Below are 19,935 nucleotides of genomic sequence, written 5' to 3'. Positions count from 1 at the left end.
TCCCCTGACAGCCCAAGCCTGCTGCCCAGCTCATCGTGGTCCCTTCTGAATCTCATTTCCGTGCCAGCCGCCATTTTCCGTCTCAAGCTGCACTGTATTTTAACGCCGCTTTTCGAGGCATTTATGATCCCTCCTGCTTTCATATCCTTCATCTTCAGTATCAGATCCTGCGTCTCTTCCCACCGTTAATGAAACTACAGCAGAACAGTGGGTCTGAATCAGAGGTCACCCAAGCGTCCTCCGCCACTTCTTCCCAACCTGACATGAAATCATTAACAATTATTCCGTCATGCTTGAGTTTCCAGACAGTTGCTGTCTAATGATCCTTACTTTACTACGTGTTCCTAGGATCTTGATGAGATGGTTAGGCCAGGCTCTGTCAGGCCCTAATGGGATTCAGCCACAGCGGCCTCACATTTTCCCTTCCTTGCTTCCTGGGCTTTCTCATCCCGAAATGAATTAATTTATTTGACAGGATTCAGGTGAAAAAATTCCGACTCTGTGGCTTATGATTTAACAACTTGTTGAACTCGAAGGCCCCATTCGATAACCTAAGTGTCGTTGGATTGAAATCACTACTTAATTCTTCTCTTTAAAAAACTAAATGGCAGTAGTCGTGTGGGCAAAATTACGTTCACACCTCCGTGTTAATATCCCAGGGTGCATCTTATAACAGTGAGTGACCCCCAACGATGTTTCTAGGAGATGCGATGTTTCTAGAATTATGTTTCTACGAGGTGGGTTCAGCCCCCTCCCAGCCGGCCTTGGGAAGGTGGGTCCTAAGAGCGAAGCTGTTTCCTGACCTATCCCCATTTCTGTAGCAAGAGAGATGCCGGCATATTTACATGCCATGGACTTCCAGGGAAGCAGCTGTGATTATTTGTACGTGTTATTATCTGCAAGCTTCAGGGAGCACCCCAGTCGACGGTGTTGCAGTGCCCCTATTTTTTTCCGACCAGGGTAAGGTGGACCTTTCTCTTTTATTTAGTTTTTAAGGCAAATCTCTCTCCACACAATGCAATGCATTTTGTAGAGAGCCTCTCCCTCTCTCTCTCTCTCTCTCTCTCTCTCTCTCTCTCTCTCTTAGTTTGACTTCTAATGAGGTAGAATATATAGAGCAGTTTTCCAACATGCCGTTTTAATTGAGACAAAACCAGCCACGAGATCGTCGAATCTATTTACCAACTTCCTCCGTAAACGCGACCGAAAATATATTTTATTCAGACGTGTGCATATATTTTTTCCTCCTCAGTCCCTCAAAAATATGTCGAGTGAAAATGAAGCCATATGAAAATGAACTCTTGTATATGAAATATTTCCGCCGTGGTGCTGGGATCCTGTCCTTAGCTCTGCTGTGCGTGGCCTGGCTGGCCATCCGCATAATGAGTGTGCTGTGGGGACCCATCAATTCTTGCATTATTTCCTCGTGTACCAAATGCATGTACATGATACGTCAACAATGTGAATTAAATCTTTCCTTATAGGCTTACTGATTTTTTTTTCCTCCATGGGCCAATAAAAGGATGGACGAACATTCTTTTCCCTACAAAATGACAGCACTTCCGTTAAAAATAAAATGCAGGCATGGTTGAGTAGAAGAACATTTTTATCATTCTTTGAAGATGTGGGAAATGAGAGCTATCTAATAAAAAAGGTTCCAGAGACTACATTTTTCTTAAATTGTCTACCAGAAATAAGCAATTTGCACATGCAAGCTTTTCTTTTTCCATAATTTTTTGGGGGTTGTTGTTGTTCAGGTACTGTTCCCACAGAATTGAAACGATACAGATTCACATCCCAAATCATTCCAGTGTAACCTTAATGAACTTTTTAACACACAGTATAAATGTTAGGATTCCTTGAGACCGTAGGAGATTCTGTTTTCACTTTTGTTCCTTAAACAATGCATGCTCTTGGCGCCGCTACAATTTGGACTTGATTAGTTAAAAATAGCCTGGAAACATTTTGAATTAAATTAAAATAGCAACTGTCACTTTCTTTTCATGTAGTGTTCAGCATCACCTAACATTTGCATTTGTAGATGTTTTCCTCCCAGATAAATTGGAAGAATCGTCAGCATTGTCAATAAAAATGGTATCAAGAGATGAATTCTGAGATGCGCATGATTTACTGTTTGGGGTTTAATTTTGGAAAGCCAAGGGAGAGAAGAGTAGCACGCAGCTGCGGTGGATGTTAATACCTTGTCATAGGTACTGCATGTGTGAGCAGGTGTGTGTGAACATGCGTATATGAGTCTGATGTCGGGGGGTGGGGTGAACTCTGAGAGGGGACCCATGTTCCAGGTGGGGCTTCACAGCCCCGGAGGAGGTGGGCTCCCCCTAGGGACCCACATTCCAGGCAGACGTCCGTAGAGCTTGAAGGAACCGCTCCAAGCTGCTTTTTCCAGCCACATCCTTTACTCACCGAGACATTGGGCATGGACTTATTTGGAGTTTGGTTAATATTTTCTAAAGGAGGCCTCTACATGAAACCACATGCCGCCATTCTCTCTAAAATTTGTTTTGAAGATGTGCATCTGTTCCAAAGCAACTGATCTCTATTAAAAAAAAAAAAAAACAAGTTGGACACAATGGGAGTTTTGCATTTGTTTATGCAAAATCTCATCCTAGAGAAAAACTAGGTGAATGCAGAAAACTGCACATGGTAGAAACGAGTCTTTAGAAGAATTGCACATACAGCACGTACAGGGATGCCCACGCCTCGGACATCTCCCAGCGCCCTCCATTCATGGGGATATTAAGAAGGTGCCCCACCCACCCACATCTGGGGTTTCAACTTTCCCTCCAGACAGCCCTCTTTCCACGTTCTCACGATAACCCAGGGCTGCAACCCTTCCAATGCCCAATTCCACAAGCAAACTCGGAGTCCTTTTTCAGATCAAGTGCCACGGGCATTGGAATATGGAAGCATTTCTTACTCCTTTAGCATGTAGAAAAGCATGCTACCATTTTTCCTAGATTCCTATCTTTTTTTAAGTGACCCTAATCCCATTTTCCCCCATCATGTCTGCGGTTACAGGGAGATTTTGCACAATGCAGTGATTTTCAGACATGCATATGTCTGTTGTCGCACAACGGACTCCGTCATCTCCTTCAATTTCTGTTTTCGCTCAGTCTGAAAGTTTTCTGTCCTCTGTACTTGCAGAAGAGGCAAGGGCGGTGGGCTTGCATATAACTCCAAATAGCTCAATTCGGAAAGAGGCACCTCGATTCCAAGCAGGGTTTGTGGCAGGACACCGTCGTCCGCATGAGTTTCAAAGGGAAGACTGTCTTGCTGTCTCTTGAGATGACTCTTCTCCCTGTTCTTGGAGGGAGCAGGCTTAGCCCCTGTCACAGAAACACAGAAGTAGACCTGGTACCGGCACAGAGAAGTGTCTCCAGTGAGACCAGCGCGTGGTTTTGACCTGATTTCTCATCTCGAGATTGTTGCTAACTCACCAGGTGACTGTGACCCATCCAGGGACAGAGACCTTCACCTGTAAGGTGTGGGGTGGAGGCAGATGACCCAAAGGTCACCTCCACACCTGACCTTGGGTGATTTCAAGGGCATCGTTAGCTTAAGCTAAGCTGAGGCTCTGTCCACCAGCAGAGGGCACAGATGAGCCCACGGGGATGTCCCTTCAAATGTTCCTCTTGAGACCCTGCCTCTCTTACTCAGCAAAGGTGGGACTTGGTGGCAGTAACAGGTAGGTATGGGCAGGTACCATGAATAACGGCCCCATGTGCAAGGAAACCTACCTCTGGGACAGGAGGGGGTTTGCACAAATGTTTCTAGAGCCTGAGCTTCTTGGCTGTGTCTTGGGGTGACTGGTTCCACAGTGGGATTTCAGGGGGTGTTTCATCATTCATGAGTCAGACTCCCAGTGTGGGTGTGTCTGTGGGGTGTGGAGAAGGTGGTAGAGAGGAGGCGGCCCTTTGGGATCTGCCTCTTTCCTGCTCCTCCCTGGCATTTCATACCTTGGCATCCCTCTACTGCCTCCTTCAAAGGTGACAGTGAGCCATCGGCTTACAAGTTTAGGGAAAACTTTACTTCATGCAAAAAGAGCATCGGTGCATGACACTGACTTTTGGAATGTATAATAAAGCACTCCAAAACACAATGAAAATAGTCCTTTTCCAATATCTCCCAGTACAAGACAGTTTATAATTTAAGGATTATTTTTATATACCCTGGTTGAGATCATAACTTTGCCCCATATTTTAAAAATTTCCCCTGTTGATTAAATAGGATTTCCATTTAGATTTCTGTGAAGCTTACAACATGCCTGTGGTATTTGGGGTATGGATTATTACGTAGGTGACTCCACCTGTATAAAGTACCCCAAATATACAGGTTACCCCAACTACATAGGGTACCTCACCTTTGTAATGCACCCCAAATATATAGGTTGCCTCAATACCATAGGGTCCCCCAAATGTATAGGATACTCCAACTACATAGGGTACCCCAACTCTATAGGACACCCCAACTATATAGGATACTGTACCTGCATAAGATACCACAAATATACAGGTTACCTCAATACCATAGGGTACCCCAAATATATAGGATACCCCAACCATGTAGGACATCCCAACTAGATAGGACACCTCAAGTAGATAGGGTACCTCAACTACATAGGACACCCCAACTATATAAGACACCCCACCTGCATAGGGTACCTCACCTTCTTAGGGTACCCCACCTATGTTTCATCCACGTTCGTCCAACTGCATAATTCTCACACTGTCACCTTTCTAAACACATCATGTGTTACTGGTTCAATATCCTCATAGACTTCAGCGCCACAAACATAAGTTTACATTTTAAGGAACCTGCTCTGAATTGAGGACAGTGAACGTCTGTGACGTGTGACGAGCCAAGTGGGGAATTCCCGGTGTCCTCCATGCATGATGCAAATGCACCGTGTGGTCAGACTCAAAGCTGCTAGGGTGGTACCCTTTGCATCCCCGGCAGGGAATGCTGAGTCCCAGTGTCAGATCCCCGTCGTCCACACCACAGGACTCGTCTTGTACTTGCATTTCAGCCCCATTTGAGATGATTTTGGAACCAGGAAAGGCTGATGTTCCAGGTCACCTCTGCTTTATGGGTGGGTTTCATCGGACTTTAATACGAATTTTACTTTTTGTGTCTCCGTGGCTTGATAAACAAAGCCAACAGAAAGGAGCGATGAAGGACGTTTTCTGTTCCGTTGAGGACACATGCTCTGTGCCTTAATTGATGAAGAAAGTGGGTCGCTGACTTGCCTCACATACCTTTTTTACATAATAGGTTACTTTTAATGGCTCCTTGAAAACAATTTCTAAAACTCGGGTAATTTGCCAAATGTACTGCCCTAGCTCTTCTTTGGAATACGCCGATTTTTTTTTTCAAAGTCTGACCTACTCTCCTTTCCCTGAATTCCTTTCCTTGATTGAAAGAGATACTTTTTAACATGATACGTATCACCCAGTTGTGTCAGGGCACATATCATGAATGAGATGTAATTGATGTTCACAGATATTACAGAATCTGTGCTAGATTTATTTTTATAATGGTCATGAGGCTCTTTTGGACACCCTCAAGCCTCATCTATCACTTTGGGGGCATCAGAGCGCTGGTAGAAAACAATGAGGTTTTACTCTTATTTGGGGAGGAAAACACCTGGGCCAACCTGCTGGACACAGAGGTGGGGGTTCAAAGATGTCCTCGTCCTGCACTGCTGTTTGAAGCCACAATTTAATGATTTGTAGGTAGTGTGCAAGCATCCTGGGGCGGCTGTAACAAATGACCATCAACTGGGAGCTTGAACAACAAGAATCCACCCTCCTCCATCCTGGAGACCAGACGTCTGAGGCCAAGGTGTCCCAGGGCCACGCTCCCTCCAGAGGCTCCAGGGGAGGGTCCTTCCTGCCTCTTCCAGCTTCTGGGGGCTCCAGGCATCCCTGGGCTTTTGGCCACCTCCCTCCCGTCTCTGCCCCTGTCTTCACGTGGCTTCTCTGTGTCTGGGTCCCTCCTCTTCTGTGTCTTAGAAGGACCCTGTCATTGGATGTAGGGCCATCCTCTCCCAGGAGGACCTCATCTCAGACCCTTCACTGCATCACGTCTGCAAAGACCCTGTTTGCAAATAAGGTCCCGTTCCCAGAATCCAGACGGGCATGGATCTGGGGAACATCAATTCAGCCCAGCACAGGTGAGAACCAGATTCAGGAGAATGTGGGACCCCCAGGGATATTTGCAGAGCTGATCACACAGCCAGACACAAGCCCCTCTCATAGGACAGCCCAGCGACACAGCTGGCAGACAACAGCCAGCAGGATCCTGCCCACCCCAGGCAGCCACTTCCTTCCCTCAGAAAAAGTGCCCAAAGCACTCATCTTTGATGGAAGAAGGGCCTGTGAACAACCACCAAGCGCCCACCACAGCTAGGAAAATGCACATCACGCCTGTTCCCTCTTTATCTTGTACAAGTCAATTACAGATGGCGCGTGTGTCACCTGAACCACCCATACGGTCGCCGCTTGTCACGAAGAAGTGAGATCTCTCCTCCGTCAAGTCAGGGGTGACTTTGAAGCCTCCAGGAAACCCACACCCGTGGCAGGTACCATATTTGATCTCTGGAATTTGTGATCCTGTCCTGCGCACGGCTCCTGTGACTGCAGCAGTTTTGGGAGAAAATGAATCAGAGAGTGTAAACTGTGATCTGAAAAGGGGATGCGGCCCGCCGGCAGCTCTGAGGCTGCAAGCAGCTCTTTAAACCAGCAAAGGGTGCTGGTTGCAAAGCCTGACTTCTAGGGGAAAAAAAAAAAAAAGAAACTAAAAAACATGTTTTCCCTTGCAGCTTTAAGAGCATATCAGTCCTTAGCTGGACTTTTCAGCGTGAAGCAAGTGCACTGGTTCATTTCAAATAAACACTCTTTACTCACCTCTGGTCTATGAAGATGCTTTTCCATTATCCACAGCTCCTCTTTACGGCTGATAAAATAAGGATCCCAATAATAGTGATCTTTCCTCCATGGGACTCTACATTTTGAAAAAGATGACATTTTATAAAATAAACGACGTTTTAGAAAAATGACAAGTGTTACGCCATCTGACGGCTTAGAAAGAAACATTCCCCTTTACCTTTCTCTGTTATTCTGCTTTATGAGATGTCCCCAGTTCTGTTATCTTTGTACTTTCACGTGTCTTTTTCTAAAAAAATCTCAGCTCGTTTTACAAACTGGAGAACAAGCAGCATGTTCCAATACATGGTGAATTTTGGCAAGGTTTTTAGAGACACCAGGGAGTTTTTATGTACTCCTTTCACTGGTGATGAGCTCGGTGCTTTTCTTGAGCTCCTACAATGTACCAAGATCAGGAATCTGGGCAATGAACAACTGAGGTCACAAGAGCAGGATCAGCCTGTGATTTCTCCAAGACACTCAGAGTTTCCAGGTAGAGGAAACCAGGAGGATGAAAAGGTGAGACCACCCCAGCTGCATCTTGCATCGGTATGGGACCCCCATTTCTGATAAAGCATCTCTGTGTGCATTATTTACCTTAAAGATGTACCTGTATTGTCTGAAATGAAAGTAGTTGGAATACAAGTTGCATGTTACCTTTGCTTCCAAAACGATGATGACAAAACTGTTGAATGTTTAGCCGACATGGGACAGAGGCTACCTGCCTATAGCTGCAAGGGGGGGGACAGGGGGGTGGGCATGTGATCGGGGCCCCAAAAAGCTCACCTGTGTGGCCAGCAGGTCCCTCCCACCTCTGTCTCCATGGGTTCTCCCAGGACCAGTGAGCCTGGAATCTGCCCACAGGTGGGTGGTAGGAATGGCTGCCAAAGCAGAAGGTTGCTTTGGACAAGACCCAGCGGCCAGTCAGAGCAGGCACCCCTGCTTCGGGCTAAGTAGTAGCTCCAGAGCACCCATAACCTTGTTTTATGGGGCTGCCAAGGCCGTAGCCCATAAATCTTCCCCGGGCTGCAGTAATCCCCACGTTTCCCCTTCCCTCTCTGTCCCAGTGCCTCCCGAGTGAGCTTATCCAATCACCATCCTTGCAAAGTTTCTGGCAAATGTGGGGACAGGGAAGGGCTCATTCTGCAGAGGGTGGAGAGCTCTTTTCTTTGTAACACATGCAAGGCAGTGCCCGGGTGATGAATGTGCAAGGGGGCTGAGACAGGAGAGCCCAGGAGAGTGAGTTTGAACAGCACAGAGGTTTGCTTGCCAAGAAAAGTCATGGAAATGCTATAAAAAGAAGCTAGGAGAAGTCAATTTGGGTTCTAGAAAGAAGGCTGAACTTTTTACCTGCACAGAAAAGTTCACCTGCCCACCTGGGTTGCTGGGGAGAAAGGGGGGTGCCCTGAAGGAGACCTCAGTGCTGACATTCTCGGGGACCCAAAGGGTATCTGGAAAGTGGATGTTCAAATGGCAAATCATACGCATATGTTCAAGGCAGCATTATTCATAGCAGTCACCCAAGCGTCCATGGATGGATGGAAGGATGATGGTGGATGGATGGATGGATGGATGGATGGTGGATGGATGGATGGATAAATGGATAGATGGACGAATGGATGGGTGGATGGTGGATGGATAAGCAAAATGTGGTTTATCCACAAAATGGAATATTATTCAGCCATAAAAAGGGATGAGGCACTTACACACGTTCCATGATGCTCAGTGAAAGAAGCCAGGCACCACCGGCCACGTAGTGTGTGATTCCATTATAGGAAATGTGCAGAATAGGTAAATCTATGGAGAGGAAAGTGGATTAGTGGTTACCAGAGGCTGGGGGAGAGGGAATGACTGCTTATGGGGACAGGGTCTCCTTTGGGAATGATGAGAAGAATATTCTGGGACTTGATAGAGATGTGGGTTGCACAATATGGTGAATGCACTAGACGCCATGGAGTTGCACCCTTTCAAACGGTCGATTTTGTGTCATGTGAACGGTATCTCAATTTTGCTTTAAAGAAAGGCAGTCCCCACTGAACAGCTGGTGGCAGGCAATGGGCTTGGGTCATTTATCGAAGAGAAGGACTCGTCTCCAGCTGAGGTGCCCATTTGCTCGGACATCAGGAAAATGAAACTAGAGTCTGTGTCAATGTGAAGGCAACGTCACGACTGGGAGAAGCTGCATCGTCTACCTAACTGGATATCAGAGAAAGACAGGAGTTATCCTAAGTGATAGAAATCCCCATGCTTGAGGAGCCCTGGGAAGAGACAGACAGACAGAGACACAGAGAGAGAGAGAAAAGGGGAGATATTGCAACAGGCAAACTCAAACCCATTCTCCCACTTGGACTTTTCCTAAAGCCAGAATCCACGAGCAGTGGGCTGGAATAACTCTAGAAAACAGCTGGTTCCATCTTCTCATTTTTCCGGTGGGGACTCTAAGCCGAGGCTGAGTCTAACCCCTTAAAGGTATTTGAAAGTAGGTCTTCAAGCAAAAACGGGTTTGTGGACCTTCATAGCAGCATTATTCACACAAGCCGAAAGGTGGAGGTAGGCACTGCATGTCCGGCTACGTGTTGAGAGCTGCTGTAGCCTTCTTACTTTCACAAGGGCTGTTTGAAAATGGACCATCCCCAATGAGTTTAGCAGAGAGAGGTGGGGAGAAAAGAAATCAGGCACTTGCAGGCGTGTGAAGTGCCTTGATCGAGCCATTCCTAAAGCTGGATATCACTGATGTTTGTGTTTCATTAAGCAAATACTTTCTGTCTCAATTTGACCGATTGAGTTTGAGGTGTCTCTGAGTGGTGCCCAAACAGCTCTAATGGATACACATCCCACCATCCTTCCTTCTCCAGAGCCTCTTACACCACATCCCCACTTCTAGAATGGGGTTCCCACTTCTGATACCATGGCTAAAAGCCACCAATGTGCCTCAGTAGGGCCACTCATTTTGAAGGTGGCTTGCAGAGCTAGATGTCTCTTGTCTTCGGGGTGAGATTCCCCTTGAGGTCTGGATCAACCCCATATTTGGAGGCACCTTACAAAGCCTTAGCTTCAGACGGTATTTGTCAAAAATGCGTTGGTGGATGCAAAACCCCTTCCCTGGAAAAGGAATCATGTATAATTTCACACCAAGAATGCTTCCGAGTTGCAGCTCTGCATCAGAAAAATAAATAAATAAAAAAAGAGAAAACGAAAACCTTTAAGCATTTTTATACCGTTCTAGTTCACTTAATTAGGAGATGTAAAGAGTCAGCACAAAAATATAGGTTTATCACGTGGGCCTGATTTGGGGGGGAAAAAAAAGACATGGCTTAAATTCTAAACAATGGGAATTTTGTTCAATTTCCATCATTTCACTACTGATTAAATCTGAAAAGGTGAAAGGAAAATACACCAGAGAGACAGTTGCCTTCGAACACACACTTTTAGGGAATAAACCTGAGTTTTACATCTTTTGTGAATTCAGTTGTCTGTGGTGAGTGTGTGTGTACGTAGAACGGGATCGTCTGGTGCCTCCAGATCGTAAGAGACATATATGGCGAAGTATTAAGGGGAAAACATTTACATATGATCACTTAGACCCCAAACATATTTCAAGCGGAATGAGGCTGCATACAGGAGAGCAGATTTATCGCAGACTTGGGGAGGCCAGAGGTGCCAGCTGGGGGAGTTGCAAGGACCTCAGAGCCTCTTACTTTTATTTTATTTCATTTTAGTTTTCTGTGGCTCCCTGTGACCTTGTGAAGAAAGAACCGATTCATAAAGGAACTGCAGGCTCGCCCTCCCGGCCGTGACTCTCATTAACACGTCCCCAAATGCAGGCAAGCATATTTTCAATTTGCTAAAAGGAGAATCAAACTTTACAGCCGGGGGTCTAGCTCACGAGTGGCAGCCAGCGGGCCCTGGAAGCCGCCAGCCAGCGCCAGTGCTTCGGAGGCAGGTGAGGGGGCCCGAACAGAGACCCCCCGCACGTGGGCTGCACCAGCGGCAGGAGCAGAGAGCCTCGGGGAGCCGGTGGGGCAGGTAGGCAGGGTGGCCGGCAGGGCAGCCTTCCGTGTCTGCAACAAACAAGGTAACTAGAACACATGTTTATGTCGGGACCCTGCCCCATGTTCGTGCAATTAACACAGCGGGCATCAAAAGCCATGATCCAGGTAAGACTGACGTTAAACAATTAGACGGATGCTTGGTACAATTTCCAACTTCCCTGCAGGGACGGGCGTGAGGTGGCCGGGCCACCGGTGCCCCTTCCTCTCCTGTTTCAGAGCTCTGTCCCAGATCTAAAACATCCATTTCCCAAATGCGAAAACACTGGCTTGGGCTGCATTCTACGACCCTCCCTGCTGTCTGTGGGCATGGCATTGTGCAGGCTCCGAACCGCTGGATGGCCCTGGGTCCCCTCCACACCCCACATTCCCACATGCTGCATTTATTTGAGATATGGGGTCCGCCTGCCTGCCTGAAGTCGGCGATTTCAAGAAGTGGTGCCTGGCCCTGGCTGGTGCAGAGACACAGCCAGCCGGCCAGCCAGCATCATTTCCCTGCACAGGTGGCACTCGGAAGCTTATTGAAATGTGAAGACTCATTATCCAGCTCCCATTTAATTGTTACTTTGCCGACAGAAAAGCCCGGAGTTTCTCTAAGAGGCAGGAATGGGATATTCGTCCTTTTGTGCTTCCCCAGGGGAATAATCTTAAAAAATTTCCCTCCCTGTTTTTCCAGTGGCGAGAGGCTGCCATCACATTAAGTTACTCTGTAGAGTCAGGACATTTGGGGAGAAGGGGGAGGCGTGATTCAACCCTCTGGCTCCGAGAGAAATTGGTGAGGGTTGTCTCCAAACTCCCAGCCTTAAAAACCCTTGACACATTGACGTTCTCACTGGTAAGTGGAAGTGACGGAGCCTCGTCAACAAGAGGACATTCTGATCGACCCTGGCAGGGATCACGCCAGCAGCCTGATGGAAAGTGATGACTCCAGCGGGGTGAAGGCAATTGTGCTTCAGTTGTAGCCGGTGTCTGACGAGAAAAGTGAGGAAGTTGCTCAGAGAACTTGTGTTCGCCTCATTTCCACCTCAGTCATCTTGGAAATAGATTGCAAATTGTTTAAACCCCCCAAAATATGGCGGCATGAATGCCTCATTATGAAACCGAGTTTTGATACGACTTGGAAAAAACTAATAGGCTCCGGTGATGGGTTTCAGATGTGGGATCTCTGCCAGTACCAAAATGCCAGGCAAACGATGACGGCAAAAAAAAAGAGAAAGAAAGAAAGGAAAAAAAGGCTGCTGTCCTAGAGTGTGCCAATAATCTTTCTTGCTCTCTCTCTGTCTCTCTCTTTCTTTTCCTCCCCCAAGAATCTAGGTGCATTAATGAGAGACTTTGCACGCCCTGCGTGGCCGTGACCTTTCACGTCGGGGACATGCAGAGAAACACTGCCGGGGCCAGAGTGATAGGAAACCGGTTGGATCTGAAGGCTGCCCACACCCAGGCAGAAATGGTTTCTGACAAGTCGGAGCTGAATTCCCCCAGCACAGACACGGCCACCCCCCTTCCTCGCCCGTATTTTGTTGTTGTTTTTTTTTTAAATGGTCCCAAATTGGCTGTTTAATATCTGAGCACTGCAGAGTCCCTGAGGATGTGGAAACGGAAAGCTAGTGCCGGGGCCTCTGGAGGGGCCCCACCAGGTGAGGCTGTGGTGATGACAGCTCCAGGGGAGCCTGCTGGCGCCGGCCCTCCGCTCCTCCCTCCCTCCCATACACACTCCCCCGCAACCCTGGGCTTCCCCCCCCCCATCCGAGAGTGACCTTGAAAACTGTGTAGGAAGAAATTAACGGAAGGATTTGGGGGACTTACCTTCCCGCCCTGCCACCCTGCTTCAGGAGAGGCACTCAATAAATAAAAGGAGAGATGAAATATGTGCATTTCACTGCCCAGACCTGTTGACAAAAATGAGAAATGAAACGTGGGGAGGTGGTGTCAGACGGAGCAATGGCAGAAGAAGGTCTCCTTGGGGTGTCCTGGTGATGGGCGGAGACACAAGAGACTGCCAAACCCTGTGCCCTGATTTATGGGCAGACCTTGGAAGGGACCTGGAGGCCCCCCTATGAAAGACAGGCATTTCAAACACACCCTTCGGAGATATTTCTACATCAAGAAGAGGAGATATCATGCGAGAGTCCACCATGTCACAGAAGGGGGCTGAATCCCACTGGTCTGAAACGCACCTGGAAGTTCTCAGGAATACTTGCATTCTGTAAGATATATGCCCCTGTCCTCCACCTGCATCTACATAGAAATGCCCCTGTCCTCCATCTGGAGGTCCTGCATCTACATAGAAATACCTCTGTCCTCCACCTGGGGTACCTGCATCTACACAGAAATGCCCCTGTCCTCCACCTGGAGGTCCTGCGTCTACATAGAAATACCTCTGTCCTCCACCTGGGTACCTGCATCGGATGTAGAAATGTCCATGCCCTCCACCTGGGGCACCTGCATCTACATAGAAATGCCCCTGTCCTCCCTCTGGAGGTCCTGCACCCTGAGTGTAAATTCCTTCTGTCACCATCTTCTCTCTGTTGATCTAAAGAACAAGAAGGTTATCACTTACTCCTGAGATCCACTTTGCTTAACCATCTGTTTCTGCAATTTCTGAGCTTTTTTGGGGGGCGACTTCTCGGGAAAGCAAGTTGCAGAAGCATCGTGGCCGTGAAGGCTGCTCTCCTGTCCCTTTTCAGGAAGACTCCACAAGGCATTCCCTCACTTCCCAGTGCTTGGTGCCCCCAGTGATCCCAAGTTTCCCTGGGACGATGAAATCGCTGTCACCCACCTGGGCAGGCTAATGCTGGGGTCCCTCCGTTTTTCTGGCGGCATCCCAAGTACCTCAGCCTCTCGTGGAGGAAGCACCTGTTTCGTCCATACCCGGGGGCCGAGCCCTGCCCAGCTGCCTCCGTCCCTCCTGCTGTGGCTCAGAGGTCATCTCAGCCAACAGGTGTTTTCCCTCAGAATTGCCTCTTGTGTGAATTCAGCCCAGGAATCACAGGGCTGTGTGGCCAGGGGTCAAATGCAGCCGCGCGGGGTCCCCCGGGAGTCGGGGCTTACCAGGTGTTTAATATTATCAGACCTCATTTGCCGAGACGCTGATGGCGTGTTCTCCGTGGTCCCAAATAAATTTAACGAGAGCGACTTTCAAAGCCCACTTATTAGAGCGTCTGCTCAGTGGACGGGCAGGTTATGCTAATTCGAGAAGGCAGGTGGACCCTCTCGGAAAGGGAACACATGCGCTCCGCGGCCTGGCCCCGTTTGTGGTAATTTTGGGGTCTCATTTCCATTTGTAAGAAAGATAACTACTTACATATGGAAGCAATAAATAAGAGAAGTCATTAAAATTTCTCTCATTTAGAAAAAAAAAAAATCTTAATGAAGTAATATCTTTGCCAAGGCAGGCAGAAATGTAAATTAGACATAAGAACGAAACCTATTAAAGAGAATTGCTATGTTGCTAGTGTTTTTTTTTTTTTTTAATCTAATGAATTTATGAATTGTTGGTTGTTGGGTCACAGACTTGGTTAATTTCCTATGTGTTTAACTCGGCGGGGAAGAGAGAAGGGGCTTCTTAGCAACCGTAATGGTAAGTCCATTAGCTGCGTCTTGCTAATCAAAAGACAAATGACAATAGCAATGGCCTGATATTAAGAAACGTGGATGCATTCTTCTAACTTTGGGGGTTTTTGCCCCGACATTTGTCAGTTGTCGTCAGAGAACTGAAGCAGGAGAAAGTACAGTCCACCTACCCCACCAGCCACTTGACTATAAAGTTTACGACAAGGCTTTCGAAATGTCCCGTTTCCCATTCTTTCCAGCGGGACGTACCCACAATGCGTGGCAGTCACTGAGAAATGTACAGGGTAGTTGTTTTAGAGCAGAGGGGAATGCTGAACAGAACAAAAATCTAATTCAGCGGTCCCCGGGTGGCTGTGTAATAAAAACAGAGATATTTCTCCTATGCCACTGTGGCTCCTGTAGCAATTTGCAAAGTCCTTTGGTTGAATAGGCAAGAGAAGGGCTGCCGTGAGTCTCAGCGGAGTTTCAGGGGGAGAAACTGTCTGCCTCTGCACCCCTTGCTACACCCAGCTCGGGCAAGATTCTGGCATCTGGAAGTATGTGATCGCCCTGGGGTTCCCCGTGGTTGAGGACTCCATTGGAATCAGCCAGCAGATGCATCTCAGCTGCCCAGCAACTCTGCTGACCTCCCAGGGATGAGTTCACCTGGGGACCCCAGACTGAAGCAAACTGGGGGCCATTGGCGCTTTCCTCCATCAGTGATCCTCCGTTTCCCTGTCATCCAATCACTGCACATGACTAACGTATGTCATAACTTTTCAGGGAAATCTCCTCCTAAAAGTAAGAAGGGACTCGTCTTAGGGGCTGTCATAGGCTGAATTGTGTCTCCCCCCTCCCAAGTTCCTACATTGAAGTCCTAACCCCCAGGACCTCAGAATGTGGCTGGATTTGGAAGTGGGGTCTTTAAAGAGGAGATGAAGGTACCCTGATCCCATAGCACTGGTGTCCTTATAAGAAGAGGAGATCAGGACACAGACGCACACAGAGGGACGACCTTGTGAGGACACAGGGAGAAGACGGCCTTCTACATGCCCAGGGGACAGGCCTCGGGAGGGACCAGCTCTGCTGACCCTTGGATCTCAGACTCCAGCCTCCGGGACTGGGAGACATAAATGTCTAATGTTTAAGCGGCCCCGTGTGTGGTATTTGCTCAGCATCCCCGAGCAAACTCATACCCTGCTATGCATGCTTGCAATTCTGCAAAGTCATTTAGGGAGACTTCCCCTTGTCCTAGGGGGAAGAGAAGGCTAGGTTACAGAGGCACTGGTCCTGGAAATGGGGTCCATTCCTCAGATAACTTCCTCCTGGTCATCCTGGTGGGAGATGTGCCATCAAGTGCACGATGACTGGAAAGAGAAATGGGGTCAGGTTTTCCCTGGAGAGCGGGTGTCTGCAGGTCTCAGAGGAAGCAGTCAGGCTGCCCCATCTTCTCAACGCTTTTGGTAAAGTCACTTGTAAATGAACATATCTGGAGTACAGAGACCTGATTTTTGACAGCTCTGACCACAGAAGCACGTGGGTTTACAAAGGAAAACTTGAGGCTGGGTTCTAGGAGAGAGTCCTTCCTGCCTCTCTTAGCTTCTGGGGGCTCCAGGCGTCCCTGGGCTTGGGGCCGCCTCCCTCCTGTCTCTGCCTCTGTCTTCATGTGGCTTCTCCTCTGTGGATCTGAAATCTCCCAGTGCTTTTTTATAAGGATCCAGGTGATGGATTTACATTTGGGGCTTACTCGGATGAGAAACACAGTCACAAAAGGGATACCTATGGTCTGGAGGTCAAAGGGAGCCATCTGTGTTTACCTGGCTAGGAGAAGCAAGGTGGGACTAACCCCATTTTAAAAGTAAAAATCCTGCTTCCCAGGAGCCCCCTCAGTTCCAGGCAAAGTGGGATGGCAATCACTCTGCACCTTGTCATTTGACCTCATCAGGGGTGCTGCCCTGGTCACCTCCTGTCCCCTCCGGCTTCAGCCGTGTACTTCCTGCTGGCCAGCTGACCGGGCTGGGGGGCAGGCAGCTCTGAGCATCACTTGCTTCTCCTCTCGGTAAACCATCTGCGTGTTGGAGACACTCACATTGGAAAAGACTTGTCACGATGGGGTGTTACGTGGCAGGGTGACACAGGTGCTCCCAGGGGAATGAGCTGCTCATGCCAGGTAGCAACAGGCTTGAATGTCTACACTGGCTCCCAATCCTTTCTGAGACTACATCTGTGACCACAGGGTGACAATTTGATCGGAGAAAGGAGCTTCTTGTGTAATGAATGATTCCCTGTACATCTCTTAGCCAAACAGACACTGGGTGATCACCCATACCTGTCGACAGGTGAGAACTCTTGGCTGAGAACTTCCCCACATATCTACAAACAACGAGGTGTCTAAAGGGACTTATAAAGGGGGCTCATCACCTGGAGATGATGCAGATGTGATCATGGAAGTGAGAGTTCAGTGTGATGCCCTCTGAAGACAGGGGGAAGAGGCTGTGAGCCCAGGAATACCAGCTGGCCCACATCAGACAGTTAGTAAAGGGGGAGACTGGGGTCCCACTGACGTTTTAGGGTCCATGGTATTTATCGCTAAAACCACCCAACTCTATCTTTTTAATATTTTTATTTTATTGGAGAATAGTTGATTTACAAAGTTTTGTTAGTTTCAGGTGTACAGCAAAGTGATTCAATTATACATATACATATATTCACTCTTTTTTAGATTTTTTTCTCATATAGGTTGTTACACAATATTGAATAGAGTTCCCCATGCTATACAGTAGGCCCTTGTTGATTACCTATCTCATATATAATAGTGTATGTGTGCTCCTCCCAAGCTCCAGGTTTATCCCTCTCCCACCACGTTTCCCCTTTTAAGCCACCCAACTCTTAATGCCTCCTGGTTGGTGAGGGAAATTCCAGCTCTTAATGTTTTCCTCTTTGTCCTACAGCAGCTACATGGTGGGTATGCCTGACATCGTTTCTTTCCTTTCTAAAATAGCTTTATATATAAAACAGACAACCAACAAGGACCTACTGTATAGCACAGGGAACCCTGTTCAATATTCTATAATGACCTAAATGGGATCAGAATCTGAAAAAGAATAGATACTTGTCTATGTATAACTGAATCACTTTGCTCTACACCTGAAATGAACACAACATTGTTAATCGACTCTACTCCAATATAAACTAAATTTTTTTTAATAAAATGGCTTTATTTATACTCCCAAAGATGTGAAGTCGGTCTTGAAGAGACATTGCTGCACCCCCATGTTCATTGCAGCATTATTCACAATAGGCAAGATATGGAAACAATTCAAGTGTGTGCCCGTGGATGAATGGATAAAGAAAACATGGTTTTAGATACACAATGGAATACTATTCAGCCTTGAAAAAGGAGACACTGCCACTTGAAACAACATGGATGGACCTGGAGGGCATGATGTTGAGTGAAATGAGCCAGTCACAGAAGGGCATATACTGCACAATTCCACATATGTGAGGTCTGCAAAATAGTCAGACACAGAGAAGCAGAGGCTAGAACACCTGCCATGGTTTCTGTGGCTTCTTGCCAGTAAAACAGAGCAGGTGACGTGGTTGGGTGAGGTTCTTTGCCAAGTAGGGAAGACACAAACAGCTGCGTCCCTTGTTCCTCTGTGCCCAGACCGATCTGCAAAATCTCCCCTTCTTCCAAGCCCTGTTCCCCAGAACCACAGCAAGGGATCCCCATTCTCTCTGCTCCAAGGAGACCCCAGCACATTTTAATGCCGTTGTTCAAGTCAGAAGTTCATATTCGGGAGTCCCTGTCTTCCAACACCTCCCTCTCATCCGTGGAGATGCGTCCTCATCTTCCAAGCTTTGGGCAGTGCAGACTGTACACAACAGGTGTGACCTAAAGATGCGTCCTTATGTCAATGCGTTCAAAGTATCCTCAGAGCCACTAATTCCCCGCCACATAAAACCACACGGCTAAGTGTGTCTTCCAAGTGCAGAGAAGACAGACAAAAATACCCGGGAAGGTTTTTTTTTGTGCATCTGGAGGTTCATCCATGATCCGAAATGCATGTTTGAATATACAAGAGCAACAAAAACTGTGCTTTCTTCACGAGGGTTCTTGCCGGCAAATATGGAACATCGTAAAGGGCGATTTTCCTAAGTGCTCAGGCTGGCGAAGATCATCGTAGCCCAATTCGGTGAAGGAAAAAAAAACCTAAAACGCAGGGGCTGGGGACCTCAGGGAGGAGGCAGGAGAAAGTACTTTAAGAGGCAGTGTGGAAAACTCCACCACAGACTGCCGTCAGTTTTATGTCCTGACCACAGTGGGTGTACATGGAAATACTTGGGTGGGTTTCTGTGTGAATTAAAACATTTATACAGCCCCGGACTCCCGTTACCTCTTAGACGTCTTATTAAAGCCCCGTTAGTGTCAACACGGGGTTTGTAACCCTGCTGGACCCCAGCACCAATAAAAAGCAGCTGCCACAAAGTGAAGGGTGTTAGGCAAACTCTCCTGGAGGAAGGGAAGGGGAGACCCGGCAGAAGCAGCTGAGTTTTCAGGGCTGGGATGGAGCTTAAGGTCTGTGAGAGCCTTTGGGTTAAGTGAGGGGACAAACCTAGACTGCTGTGAAAGCAAGAAATAGGGCTCTGGACCAGCTGTACGGGTTGTGTGTTGTGCAGTGGGGCTGTACCCACACTCGGATCTCCAAGGACAGGGAAGCAAGCACCTGGGTGTCTCCACACTCCTGCTGGACCGGGAACACAGGACGGAGGGGCTAGAGCTGTCTGGGTGCCCTGATGTCCCCGAGCTGGGGAAGGAGGAGACGGGGTTGTCCCTACACCCCTGATGTCCAAGGACATGAGAGGACGGACATGGGTGTCCTCACACCCTGGCAGGACCAGAAGCTACAAATGCAGGGGACGGACCTGTCCCCACTTCCCTGATGTTCCATGGCTGGGGTGGAGAACAAAGGGTGTCGCTACACATTGCTGGACCAGGAACACAGTATGGACGGGATGCTGCTGGGGATGGGCAGTGGGTCCCTGGCGACCATGACTCTGGAAAACCCTCCACCCCAGGAGGGGGCGTGTGCGCGCCCTGGGGACCAGGTTGGCCTGGGTCCTAGAGGGACACCCATGTCCTACACTCCCTGCCCTGTCCCTTCAGAGGTGTGTGTCCACTACTGCACACGAAGGATGCATACCAGCCTTCACACCACCTACCGTCCCACTTGCCTCACTCCCTTCCAGCCCCACCTGCCGTACCCCCGCCTCGCCTCCTGAACCTCGGCCATCCCATCACCAGCTCGCCACACCATCAGCCGCCACCCACACCATCCCCCAGCCCCTCCCTCCCTCATCTCCCCACCGTCCCCTCCGCCACCCACACC

This window comes from Monodon monoceros, unplaced genomic scaffold (genome assembly GCF_005190385.1).
Source record: "Monodon monoceros isolate NGI ecotype Baffin Bay Population unplaced genomic scaffold, NGI_Narwhal_1 Super_Scaffold_22, whole genome shotgun sequence".
NCBI lineage: Eukaryota > Metazoa > Chordata > Mammalia > Artiodactyla > Monodontidae > Monodon > Monodon monoceros.
This window is presented reverse-complemented; position numbering follows the sequence as displayed.